Here is a 13,306-nt window from a genome sequence, read left to right on the forward strand (position 1 = left end):
TCAGCTGTAAATACTATAGCTATAACTTCACTATTTCATCTGGTTAATTATATAACTGGTGCAAGGAATTGCAAAGATGACACGACTGCACCTCCACTTCTTTCACTGAAGTACGCCTTTCCGTCTTGCTCCAATGCCCAGCTCAGAATACTAACACGAACTGTGCTCTCTCAGTTGAGAAACATTCGAAAGAGTCCATGGATATTCATTGGAAACGGTCGGCCGGATGCCCCCAGGACTGAATCTGGGAAAGCCATTGTCAGCACAAAGTGGGAACGAGCAGCACAGTTCACTTTCTTTCCCAGGAAAAAAATCCTTCATTCTACGAATCTATTAGCTGATGTGTGTGTGTGTGTGTGTGTGTGTGTGTGTGTGTGTGTGTGTGTGTGTGTGTGTGTGTGTGTGTGTGTGTGTGTGTGTGTGTGTGTGTGTGTGTGTGTGTGTGTGTGTGTGTGTGTGTGTGTGTGTGTGTGTGTGTGTGTGTGTGTGCGCACAGTACGCCCGAACACAGCGAAGGCCTGAAAATGGAATTAGACAATGTTTGTTTTCCGTTACCCTCAGCCCAGCAGAGACATGACTAAATAGGGTGGTGGCAGGTTGTAATTACATTGCCATCCTCTATACAATATGTCAGACTAGACGCTGTGAGGAGGATGTGTCCGTAGCCATGCCATCCTCTATACAATATGTCAGGCTAGACGCTGTGAGGAGGATGTGTCCGTAGCCATGCCATCCTCTATACAATATGTCAGACTAGACGCTGTGAGGAGGATGTGTCCGTAGCCATGCCATCCTCTATACAATATGTCAGACCGGCGCTGTGAGGAGGATGGCACGGACACAGATCCGGCAATATGAGACTAGGCTGGACACAGACCGTGCCGTAGATGCCATCCTCTATACAATATGTCAGGCTAGACGGACACCGACCCATGCCATAGGCACGGACACAGACCGTGAGAGGATAGGCACGGACACAGACCGGCAGATAGGCACGGACACAGACCGGCTGATAGGCACGGACACAGACCGGCAGATAGGCACGGACACAAACCGGCAGATAGGCACGGACACAGACCGGCTGATAGGCACGGACACAGACCGGCAGATAGGCACGGACACAAACCGGCAGATAGGCACGGACACAGACCGGCTGATAGGCACGGACACAGACCGGCAGATAGGCACGGACACAGACCGGCAGATAGGCACGGACACAGACCGGCAGATAGGCACGGACACAGACCGGCTGATAGGCACGGACACGGACCGGCAGATAGGCACGGACACAGACCGGCTGATAGGCACGGACACAGACCGGCAGATAGGCACGGACACAAACCGGCAGATAGGCACGGACACAGACCGGCTGATAGGCACGGACACAGACCGGCAGATAGGCACGGACACAGACCGGCAGATAGGCACGGACACAGACCGGCAGATAGGCACGGACACAGACCGGCAGATAGGCACGGACACAGACCGGCAGATAGGCACGGACACAGACTGGCAGATAGGCACGGACACAGACCGGCAGATAGGCGCGGACACAGACCGGCAGATAGGTACGGACACAGGACACAGACTGGCAGATAGGTACGGACACAGACCGGCAGATAGGCACGGACACAGACCGGCAGATAGGCACGGACACAGACCGGCAGATAGGCACGGACACAGACCGGCAGATAGGCACGGACACAGACCGGCAGATAAGCACGGACACAGACCGGCAGATAGGCACGGACACAGACCGGCAGATAGGTACGGACACAGACCGGCAGATAGGCACGGACACAGACCGGCAGATAGGCACGGACACAGACCGGCAGATAGGTACGGACACGGACCGGCAGATAGGCACGGACACAGACTGGCAGATAGGTATGGACACAGACCGGCAGATAGGTACGGACACAGACTGGCAGATAGGCACGGACACAGACTGGCAGATAGGTACGGACACAGACCGGCAGATAGGTACGGACACAGACCGGCTGATAGGCACGGACACAGACTGGCAGATAGGTACGGACACAGACCGGCAGATAGGCGCGGACACAGACCGGCAGATAGGCACGGACACAGACCGGCAGATAGGCACGGACACAGACCGGCAGATAGGCACGGACACAGACCGGCAGATAGGCACGGACACAGACCGGCAGATAGGCACGGACACAGACCGGCAGATAGGCACGGACACAGACCGGCAGATAGGCACGGACACAGGCCAGCAGATAGGTACGGACACAGGCCAGCAGACACTTGTAAAAGTGAAAGTCACCCAGTAAAATACTACTTGAGTAAAAATCTAAATGTTCTTGGTTTAAACATACTTAACTATCAAAAGTAAATATAATTGCTCAAATATACTTAAGTGTCGAAAGTAAAAGTAAAAGTATACATTATTTCAAATTCCTTAAATTAAGCAAATCAGACGGAACCATTGTCTTGTTTTTTAAATTCACGGATAGCCAGGGGCACACTCCAACACTCAGACATCATTTACAGATAGCCAGGGGCACACTCCAGCACTCAGACATCATTTACAGATAGCCAGGGGCACACTCCAACACTCAGACATCATTTACAGATAGCCAGGGGCACACTCCAGCACTCAGACATCATTTACAGATAGCCAGGGGCACACTCCAACACTCAGACATCATTTACAGATAGCCAGGGGCACACTCCAGCACTCAGACATCATTTACAGATAGCCAGGGGCACACTCCAATACTCAGACATAATTTACAGATAGCCAGGGGCACACTCCAACACTCAGACATCATTTACAGATAGCCAGGGGCACACTCCAGCACTCAGACATCATTTACAGATAGCCAGGGGCACACTCCAGCACTCAGACATCATTTACAGATAGCCAGGGGCACACTCCAACACTCAGACATCATTTACAGATAGCCAGGGCAGACATAGCCAGCACTCCAGCACTCAGACATCATTTACAGATAGCCAGGGGCACACTCCAATACTCAGACATAATTTACAGATAGCCAGGGGCACACTCCAACACTCAGACATCATTTACAGATAGCCAGGGGCACACTCCAACACTCATACATAATTTACAGATAGCCAGGGGCACACTCCAACACTCAGACATCATTTACAGATAGCCAGGGGCACACTCCAACACTCAGACATCATTTACAGATAGCCAGGGGCACACTCCAACACTCAGACATCATTTACAGATAGCCAGGGGCACACTCCAGCACTCAGACATCATTTACAGATAGCCAGGGGCACACTCCAATACTCAGATAATTTACAGATAGCCAGGGGCACACTCCAACACTCAGACATCATTTACAGATAGCCAGGGGCACACTCCAACACTCATACATCATTTACAGATAGCCACGGGCACACTCCAACACTCATACATCATTTACAGATAGCCAGGGGCACACTCCAACACTCATACATCATTTACAGATAGCCACGGGCACACTCCAACACTCATACATCATTTACAGATAGCCAGGGGCACACTCCAAAACTCAGACATAATTTACAAATTAAGCATTTGTGTTTATTGAGTCTGCCAAATCAGAGGCAGTAGGGATGACCAGGGATGTTCTCTTGATAAGTGCGTGAATTGGACCATTTTCCTGTCCTGCTAAGCCTTCCAAATGTAACGAGTACTTTTTTATTTTCCTAGGCAAGTCAGTTAAGAACAAATTCTTATTTTCAATGACGGCCTAGGAACAGTGGGTTAACTTTCTGTTCAGGGGCAGAACGACAGATTTTTTACCTTGTCAGCTCTGGGATTTGATCTTGCAACCTTTCGGTTACTAGTCCAACACTCTAACCACTAGGCTACCCTGCCGCCCCATCACCATTTCCCTGGGTATCAGGGAAAATGTACGGAGTAAAAAGTACATTATTTTCTTTAGGAATATAGTGAAGTAAAAGTTGTCCAAAATATAAATAGTAAAGTACAGAACGACCCCAAAAAATACTTAAGTAGTACTTTAAAGTATTTTGTACTTAAGTACATTACACCACTGGCACCAGCCCAAACCCACCCAACCCTCCCTCCCTCACTCCCTCCCTCCACACACGCCCAATAGGATGTCATCAGAGATGATCGAACACCCTACTGACTGCCTGGTTCAGACCCCTCTGTTCAAATACACGTACAACAATGTCCAACACTCAACACAGTTGCCTGATGAACAGCCAGCAAGGGGAGGGCTGTGTTGGATCAGCATTCTTAGCGATACGCCATAGACGCCCACAGGCATGTCAGGAAAAGGATCATTTCGCCAACAGAGAGAAAACTATTGGCGGTGTGTGTATGTTTGAGATCTGGGAAGGAACATATTGTCTTACTGATCTAGTATATTCGTGTTTGGGATAAACCCATGTATTCATCTAGTCTAATCTATGCTAGGATACAGAATTGATAGATAGCTGACATTTGATTGATAACTAAGCAATAATTACTTTCCAAGTGGATAACCCACCACACATCATCTCTACAACTCATGGCACCTGATATGGGATCCATCTGATCCATGACAGTCCTCTAAGGGACTCTAATAATAACACAGATCCATGATCTAGCTCTCTGTGTCCACCCTATGAACATGAATAGTGCTACATAGATGATTAATAACTGTATGTAAGGCCCAGTAAACGAACAGACACAGAGTAGTCAGTGGGCAAAAACTGGTTGAATCAATGTTGTTTCCACGCCATTTCAACAAAGAAATTCAATGTGATGACATTGAATCAAAGTGGAAAACGGATTGAATTGTCTTTGTTTTCACCTAAACCCAGTGGCATGTTTTGTAGATTTCACTTTCAGTTCATGTTAGTCAAAAACTCAACCAAATATTAAATCAAAATGATAAATGACGTCTGTGCCCAGTGGGATGTCCTGTTGATCGATGAGGTAACAGTAGATGAATGGCCTCTTAAAGGTATCTTAAAGGGGATGCGAGTCTCTTAATGGGGAGGCTAGGGCAAATTTACTGTAGTGCTGTGCTGGTCTTAAGTGGTTGTTTTTTCATCTAGATGGATGGTGGCACATGCACACAAACACTCACATTGAATGGTGATGGATAGAAATGCTCGCTTGGCTCAATAGTTCTCTGTCAGCACTATCAACTCCATTTCCCAGGGGGCTTTGGCTTGGATGCCTAATCACCCAGTGAGGGCCTCGTCTGTCTATCTGGTCTGCTCAGCCTTCTACACTACTTATTAAAATGGTAATCTCTTCTCACCTCCTCCCTGTGCCCTGCGGAGGAAAAGTTCCCTTTACTTAAAATAAGACGTTTTAAAGGCAACCCCCGCATATGAATTATAATCAAGAAAGCTTAATTCTTGTTTAAAATCCTGGATGGGTGTTTAAGACAGGCTATTTATATATGGTTAGATACCATGTCTGGTTATGAAGCTTGATAGCCAGGAACAATACCCCACAATTCCCTGTTTCATACTCTCCAGGACACAGATTATGCAGAGACTAGATACTCTCCATTGAGTTTGCTTTTCAGTCCAGGACTAGGCTTAATCTGTGTCTGGGAAACCAAAGACTCCAGCCACCCTAGTCATAGACTATTCTCTCGGCTACCGCACGGCAAGTGGTACCGGAGCACCAAGTCTAAGACCTAGAGGCTTCTAAACAGCTTCTACCCACAAGCCATAAGACTCCTGAACAGCTAATCAAATGACTATTTGCACCCCCCCCCCCTTACTTAAGGGCTTGTAAGTAAACATTTCACTACCTACCACTGTTGTATTTGGTGTGTGTGACAAATAAAATGGGATTTGATTTGAAACCAGCCCTTACAGAAATACTGAGCAGAATGGATTTTAGCCTAGGCTACAGCTCAAGTGCTAATGACATAGATGTCGCTAATACAAAAGAGCGTAGGCTGTGGCATAAGCATTGATTGGCTTTGTACACTATTATCCCCTGCAGGTGCATAGGCCTCTTCCAGAATGGCTGTCATTACGAAGCAGCCGCTCAGACATTTAACAAACGTTAAAGTGAGGCAATAAAAAGAGAGACAGAGGGGAGAAATGGCGTCAGTCGGAATGTTATTAAATGATTTTAAAAGCTGTGTGATTTTCCATTCCAGCTGGCACATTGACCCACCTCTGTGCCCACTCCTTTGAAGGGTATTAGAGATTTAGAGTTGGGGGTTCGGCCCGCCCTGCTCTTACTGTTAATCATTTACCTCATTGGGAATGCAGCCAATCAGCTCATACTACTATTGTCAGCATTGACCTTACTTGGAATGCAGCCAATCAGCTCATACTACTATTGTCAGCATTGACCTTACTTGGAATGCAGCCAATCAGGTCATTCTACTAACAGTCAGTCATCGACCTGAGTGAGATCACAGCCAATCAGCTCATACTACTAACAGTCACTCATTGACTTCAGTGGGATAATAGCCAATCAGCTCATACTACTAACAGTCACTCATCGACCTCATTACGAATGCAGCCAATCAGTCATTGACTTTGACAGATGTGAAAGAGAGCTGTTCAGATACTCATAGAGATAGACAAACAACACAGAGACACATTCATTTCACTATAAACCACTTATTATCCTAAAATATTCTTCCATTTTGAATGCCTGCCTTCTGATTGGTGAGGATAAGATACAAATCAGCAGGTTTGTGAACTTCCTTACACAATTATAGTCTATATACTTGTCAATCCACCAAATGATTTCTGTCTGGCTTCCCTGTCTGTTCAGGCTCTTTGTTTTAGCTCATCCAACTGTTAAATGAGCCAATTCAGTTTACCACTGATTCCATCCTGTGTTTGCATACATAGTCTTCGATATAGGCTGTGCAGCCTTGGGCATAGGGGGACATGTCAATGTCCATTTCTGCACTGGCGACTTCATTTATGCAAAGCCTGGCGTTTGAGCTCTGACACACAAGGCAGAGAGCATGGGTTTACACATGGTCGCGCTTTTGAACACAAACAAAGGAAATCAAGTTCTTACGTCTAAATATGCGGCATTGTCTATAATTGAGCTCGGAGCTATACCGAGATAATTCGCTAATTAAACTGGGACTTCTTAAAGACTGCCTTGAGACCTCACATCAAACATCATGGTACACAAAACCTCGTGTGTAACCGTACATTTCTTCCCCCCAGCACCTGTGAGAAGAAGTTCGTGATCAAATTACTGTCACAGCTACTTCTCACAGCATCGAGTCCTGCTCCTTAAGGCATGACCATTTTGCACGATTCAAATCTCATTTGTAATGGACAGCCGAACCCTAGTGAGATGAGAGGATCAATCATTAGCCTTGCTAGCACGTCCTCACCACCGCCGCCTCCCTCCCTTTCCTCAGACGGACGTACAGACAGCTAGCGGTCGGCGCTATTACCCATCTCTCAGCCAGCCTGGCGCGTGTGACTCAGAGGCAGTACTGAGATAAGCTCCGCTGCCTTCCTCCTCCAACTGGACTCCTGACTGGAATAGCAAACAGGCCGAATGGCCCAAAGGCAAATGAGACTGACTCTCTGGTCGACATTTTCGGTACAGTCCATGTTTCACACCTCCAGGTTTCTAGGACTGACTGTGACGCCGTCTGAAATGGCCCCCCTATTCCCTATATATGCAGACTAAAAAGGACGCAGGGGCCAGTTAGGACGCAGCCATTATCTCACATTGCCAGTCTAGTTGATGTTTCACACCCGCCTTCTCAGTGTGAACACCAGTGTGATGCGTGGTGAGAGGAGCCCGGGTGCCAAAATGGCTGCCTTGGCGTGAATCCGCCAAGGTGGGTGTTACTCATTAGTGGTGGATGAGGGGGAATTGGGTTATTACTAGTATAGGATATAGTGAACCACACACTTGGCCTGCACATCCATTAAGACTCAGGTTAACTACCTACAACCCAGAGCCTGTGTGTTTGTGTCATGCTTAATCTATACAGAAGGAGACATCCCAGCTGCCTTGGCAGACAGTACAGCATCCCGTCAATTAGAGGAGTTAAAGAGCTGAGACAAGGGAACGTGAAATGAACCTGAATTTCCTTTGACTGAATGAATTTCCTTTGACGACTTATTCCAGTCACTTAATACAAAGGCAGCGTGGCTACAGGCACACATGCACGCACGCTAGAGCTGGGCGATAATGGACAAATGCCTGAATTTATGCGATAATGATAAATAGAAGGATAAGTTTATAATATTGACGGGGGGTTTTTTAGCCCTCGAACTACGACCACTAGTTTGATGGTTGTAACCATCAATTGTCCCATTAACAAACACCCATGTGAGCAAACTTATTTCCTTTCAAACTTCACATTTGTCTAGTATACAGTAGGCTACTTATTGTAGTGAACGATTTCAGCAAAATGCCCGCGATAAGTGATCGGTGTGGTTGGTGTCAATAATGTACGATTTATCGTCCCAGCTCGAACACAGGCAGGCAGACAGACAGACAGACAGACCCAAAACCTGGATCCCAATATGATCCGATCAACTATCCTTGACTAACACCACACCCTTCCAGTCCAGCTTACCCTTTCGCAGTCTAGACCAATAGAAACAAGACACCCCATTTAGTCTAGTCACCAGGTCTCATAGGGCAGTAACCGATGTGCCAATGTCACAGGCCACTTCATTCTACTCCATTGTCCCTTCATAATTGAATCAAGCAGCACTGAGATGTCTGTTGGAAGGCTAAGTCAATACCAGACAGTCGATACAGATGCAGTATCTACCTGGAGTACCATCTACTGCCACAGAGTAGGGAGAGACAGGACCCGCACACAGTGTTGGGATAGAAGACGATTTCATAAGCCAACGATACAGTATCTACCTACTTTCTATGTCACAATAGGAAGACATGGGAGAATATTGACTTAAATGTAAATGACTTAAATGTAAATGTAATATTGCTTACAGTAACCACATAGAATACGATGTATTCCATTATCCACATGAGCATAGCACTTAAAATGTATGTCCCAATATATTGCTTTAGGTGAAGTGGTATGCTAGTGTGGGTATGCTAGTGTGGGTATACATACTAGTGTGGATTTTGGCACTGAGCAGATAGTATTCCCTTTGTGTCTCAAGTCAACCCTTTGTCTCATTGCAACTCATGCTCCACCGACAGGTTTCATCCTGGGTAATATCTCCCATGCTGCTCGGCTCCACAGGGGGTGACGATTGGCCTCTGTTTTCCCTCTCTCATCATTCTATCTGTTAATCTTGTTGCATATTAATCCTTGTTATTGTTATTAGTACAGTTTCTCGGCACGCGAGACCGATAGACAGACATCCTTATCCAAGATGAAACACAGTAAAGAAGTCACAGAACTCACTTTTCATTTGACATTCCTTTATGAATTGTAAATGTTTCAGAGCGATGTGTGACTCAAATCAAACTCGGCGCAATTGAATGACATAATAAATGTTTTATAGTTCTTGCAGGCTTAAATGTGTATCTATCTTTAATGAAGAATTGATCGCAAGTGATTTGAAATCCTTGGGTGTGACTGCGGATGTAGTGTGGTAGTATTGTGGTAGTGTTACCACAGAAACCTACAGTGTGACTGTTAGGGAAGCAATGCCCTCAGAGCAGGACGGACATCACAACAATAACACTCTACTTTCCTCAGGCTATAACACGTTAACCCCCCACACACACACACACACACACACACACACACACACACACACACACACACACACACACACACACACACACACACACACACACACACACAGAATATGAAGGTGTTTTCATCACCATTACCATCAAATCAGATGCAAGGTTTGAAAAAATGCCAGAACATTCAAATGAATGTCAGGTCCGCTCACGAATTAGGCGACCAGTTTCGTGGAGAACGCATTGGAATGATCAGTCAGTACAACTGGTTAACTGTAGTAATGCATGTGTAAATCAGGGTTGGACTAGCTGTTTCTGAATTCATTTCCAGAAGTGGATGAATTATCCCCGTCGGCAGTGAGGCAGGCAAGCTACATGCGTTTTATATGATTAGAGCCTTGTTGCTATGGTACCTATGGGGCATTCTCTTTCAACCATCACTTTTTAAATGATTTATGAAGATGCCAGTATTTAAAATACAGGATAGGCAGACAGACGGAAAGAAAACGGAAAAAATATGAGGAAAGAAGTGTGTGTGTGTGTGTGTGTGTGTGTGTGTGTGTGTGTGTGTGTGTGTGTGTGTGTGTGTGTGTGTGTGTGTGTGTGTGTGTGTGTGTGTGTGTGTGTGTGTGTGTGTGTGTGTGTGTGTGTGTGTGTGTGTGTGTGTGTGTGTGTGTGGCATAGAAAAAACAAGTGTGGCTCTAGCAGGTGTACATTTCCACCAATAGGATTTAAAGTCAGTATTAAGGGATAGATGCTGCGTTGAAGCTGCCCTCCCTCTCTCCATTTCCAAAGTTCAAAGGATGATAGGAGATTTGGGTTGGGGGCGGGGTGACGAGGTATAAAAAAAAACATGTTTTCTTAATACTGTTAAGAAGGATAACACACATTCTATCTGTCAATCATCGGAGTATTAAAATGAATATTAACATGTAATATGGCTCAGCCCAGACAACAGAGAGACTAGTAGAGATTGGGAGAAATGGAACTGGGGAGGATCCTTCAGTACAACACCAAGCAACAAAAGAAAAGAAGCTGTTCAAGCCTCTAACACCACAGGAGATGTGAAAGCAGCCTGGTGAATAATTAATATCCGTAATTTGCATATCAGTCTAGAGAAGTAGCAGTAAGAGCAGTAACAGGGTCCCAGAGCCCCTACAGTAACTGCAGGTGCCGCTTTCTCAGGCGCCTCTCAAAGTGGTCTATACACAGCAAATCATTGTTTTGTTTTATTGATGTGTATTTGGTTGTTTGGGTGAAATGGGTTAATTGGAGAAATCGGTGGCATAGTATGAAGCCACTTGAAAGACAGTCCAACAACACTTTCTCTGATTGTCAGTGGTGCAAATCACTCAATAAAAGTGGCAAAACACTCAATAAAATGTGTGAATCAAATCAAATTGTATTTGTCACATGCGCCGAATACAACAGGTGTAGACCGTACAGTGAAATGCTTACTTACAAGCCCTTAACCAACAATGCTTTAAGAGGTTAAGAAGAAAAATGTGTAGCAGAGAGAACACCGACTGATATGGAGGTCCTGGATGGCGGGAAGTGATGCAACCAGTCAGGATGCTCTCGATGGTGCAGCTGTAGAACATTTTGAGAATCTGAGGACCCATGCCAAATCTTTCCAGTCTCCTGAGGGGGAATAGGCTTTGTCGTGCCTTCTTCACGACTGTCTTAAGTGTGTTGGGACCATGATAGTTTGTTGGTGAAGAACTTGAAGCTCTCAACCTGCTCTACTGCAGCCTCGTCGATAAGAATGGGGGCATGCTCGATCCTCCTTTTCCTGTAGTCCACAATCATCTCCTTTGTCTTGATCACGTTGAGGGAGAGCTTGTTTTCCTGGCACCACATGGCCAGGTCTCTGACCTTCTCCCTATAGGTTGTCTCATTGTTGTTGGTGATCAGGCCTACCACTTAGGTGTCATCGGCAAACACTTGATGCTGGTGTTGGAGTTGTGCCTATCCATGCAGTCATTAGTGAACAGGGAGTACAGGAGGGGACTGAGCACACATCCCTGAGGGGCCCCCGTGTTGAGGATCAGCATGGCGGATGTGCTGTTGCCTAGCCTTACCACCTGGGGGTGGCCCATCAGGAAGTCAAGTATCCAGTTGCAGAGGAAGGTGTTTAGTCCCAGGGTCCTTAGCTTAGTGATGAGCTTTGAGGACACTATGGTGTTGAACGCTGAGCTGTAGTCAATGAACAGCATTCTCACATAGGTGTTCCTTTTGTCCAGGTCTGAAAGGGCAGTGTGGAGTGGAATAGAGATTGCATCGTCAGTGGATCTGTTGGTGCGGTATACAAATAGGAGTGGGTCTAGGGTTTCTGTGATAATGGTGTTGATGTGAGCCATGACCAGCCTTTCAAAGCACTTCATGGCTACAGACGTGAGTGCACGGGTCAGTAGTCATTTAGGCAGGTTACGTTAGTGTTCTTGGGCACAGGGACGATGGTGGTCTGTTTGAAATATGTTGGTATTGCAGACTCAGTCAGGGACAGGTTAAAAATGTCAGTGCCAGTTGGTCAGCGCATGCTCGGAGTACACGTCCTGGTAATCCGTCTGGCCCTGCAGCCTTGTAAATTTTGACCTGTTTAAAGGTCTTACTCACATCAGCTACGGACAGCGTGATCACACAGTCGTCCGGAACAGCTGATGCTCTCATGCATGCTTCAGTGTTACTTGCCTCGAAGCGAGCATAGAAGTAATTTAGCTCATCTGGTAGGCTTGTGTCACTGGGCAGCTAGCGGCTGTTATTCCCTTCGTAGTCTGTAATAGTTTGCAAGCCCTGCCACATCCGACGAGCGTCGGCGCCATCGGCCCCATGCTTTGTGTGATGCTTGATTGTTTTTCTCCTCAACAGACTGGTTGTGATAATTCGTCCCAAAGATTCAATGGCAAAAATGCTGTGAAGCAATGTATTGTGACAGTGTTATGTTATATGAAAGAGGTGCATCAGCTTCTAGTCGACACACAGAGAGATGCAGCACCTCATGTTGAGTCTAACTCCTCCTGCCTGAGAACAGAGTGGTGAGGTCAGATACCAGAATTTGATATGACGTTCAGAGGAGTCAAAATAGAGAGAAAGAGAGAGAGAGAGAGAGAGAGAAAGAGAGCCTCAAAGAGAAAGAGAGAGAGAGACAGAGAGATAAAGAGAGAGACAGAAAGAAAGAGAGACAGAGAAAAAGAGAGAAACAGAATTCAACTGCCCTGAGGTGACGCTATGTTGAGAGTTGTCACCAAACCTCCCTCCCTCCCTCGACACCACTTCAGAGGCGTTGCCCTGGGGACAGGCCGGATAGCCCTAGCAGACAGCCGTCACATGTCACTAGCATCCCTTCAGCTGACAGAGTTCTGGAGCTCACAGTCAAGTCAAACAGGCTGTGTGTGTGTGTGTGTGTGTGTGTGTGTGTGTGTGTGTGTGTGTGTGTGTGTGTGTGTGTGTGTGTGTGTGTGTGTGTGTGTGTGTGTGTGTGTGTGTGTGTGTGTGTGTGTGTGTGTGTGTGTGTGTGTGTGTGTGTGTGTGTGTGTGTGTGTGTGTGTGTGTTTCCCTGACTCTTCCCTTCTCTTTCTCTAGGTAAACCACAACCAGCTTTCCCCCCTCTTTAAACAGCTTTGATAAAAAACGGTTCTGAAGTTCTCAGTGATGTCATCTTTAGAAGGT

The 13,306-nt window shown here is 46.4% G+C and overlaps 1 protein-coding gene across 3 annotated transcripts in view; it reads right to left on the reverse strand.

The window, feature by feature from the left end:
* LOC124012846 (neuronal membrane glycoprotein M6-a-like) overlaps positions 1 to 13,306 on the reverse strand; it is a 91,405-nt gene that overhangs the window by 17,311 nt on the left and 60,788 nt on the right. The gene's annotated exons all lie outside the window — the stretch shown is intronic.

This window comes from Oncorhynchus gorbuscha, linkage group LG24 (genome assembly GCF_021184085.1).
Source record: "Oncorhynchus gorbuscha isolate QuinsamMale2020 ecotype Even-year linkage group LG24, OgorEven_v1.0, whole genome shotgun sequence".
Lineage (NCBI taxonomy): Eukaryota > Metazoa > Chordata > Actinopteri > Salmoniformes > Salmonidae > Oncorhynchus > Oncorhynchus gorbuscha.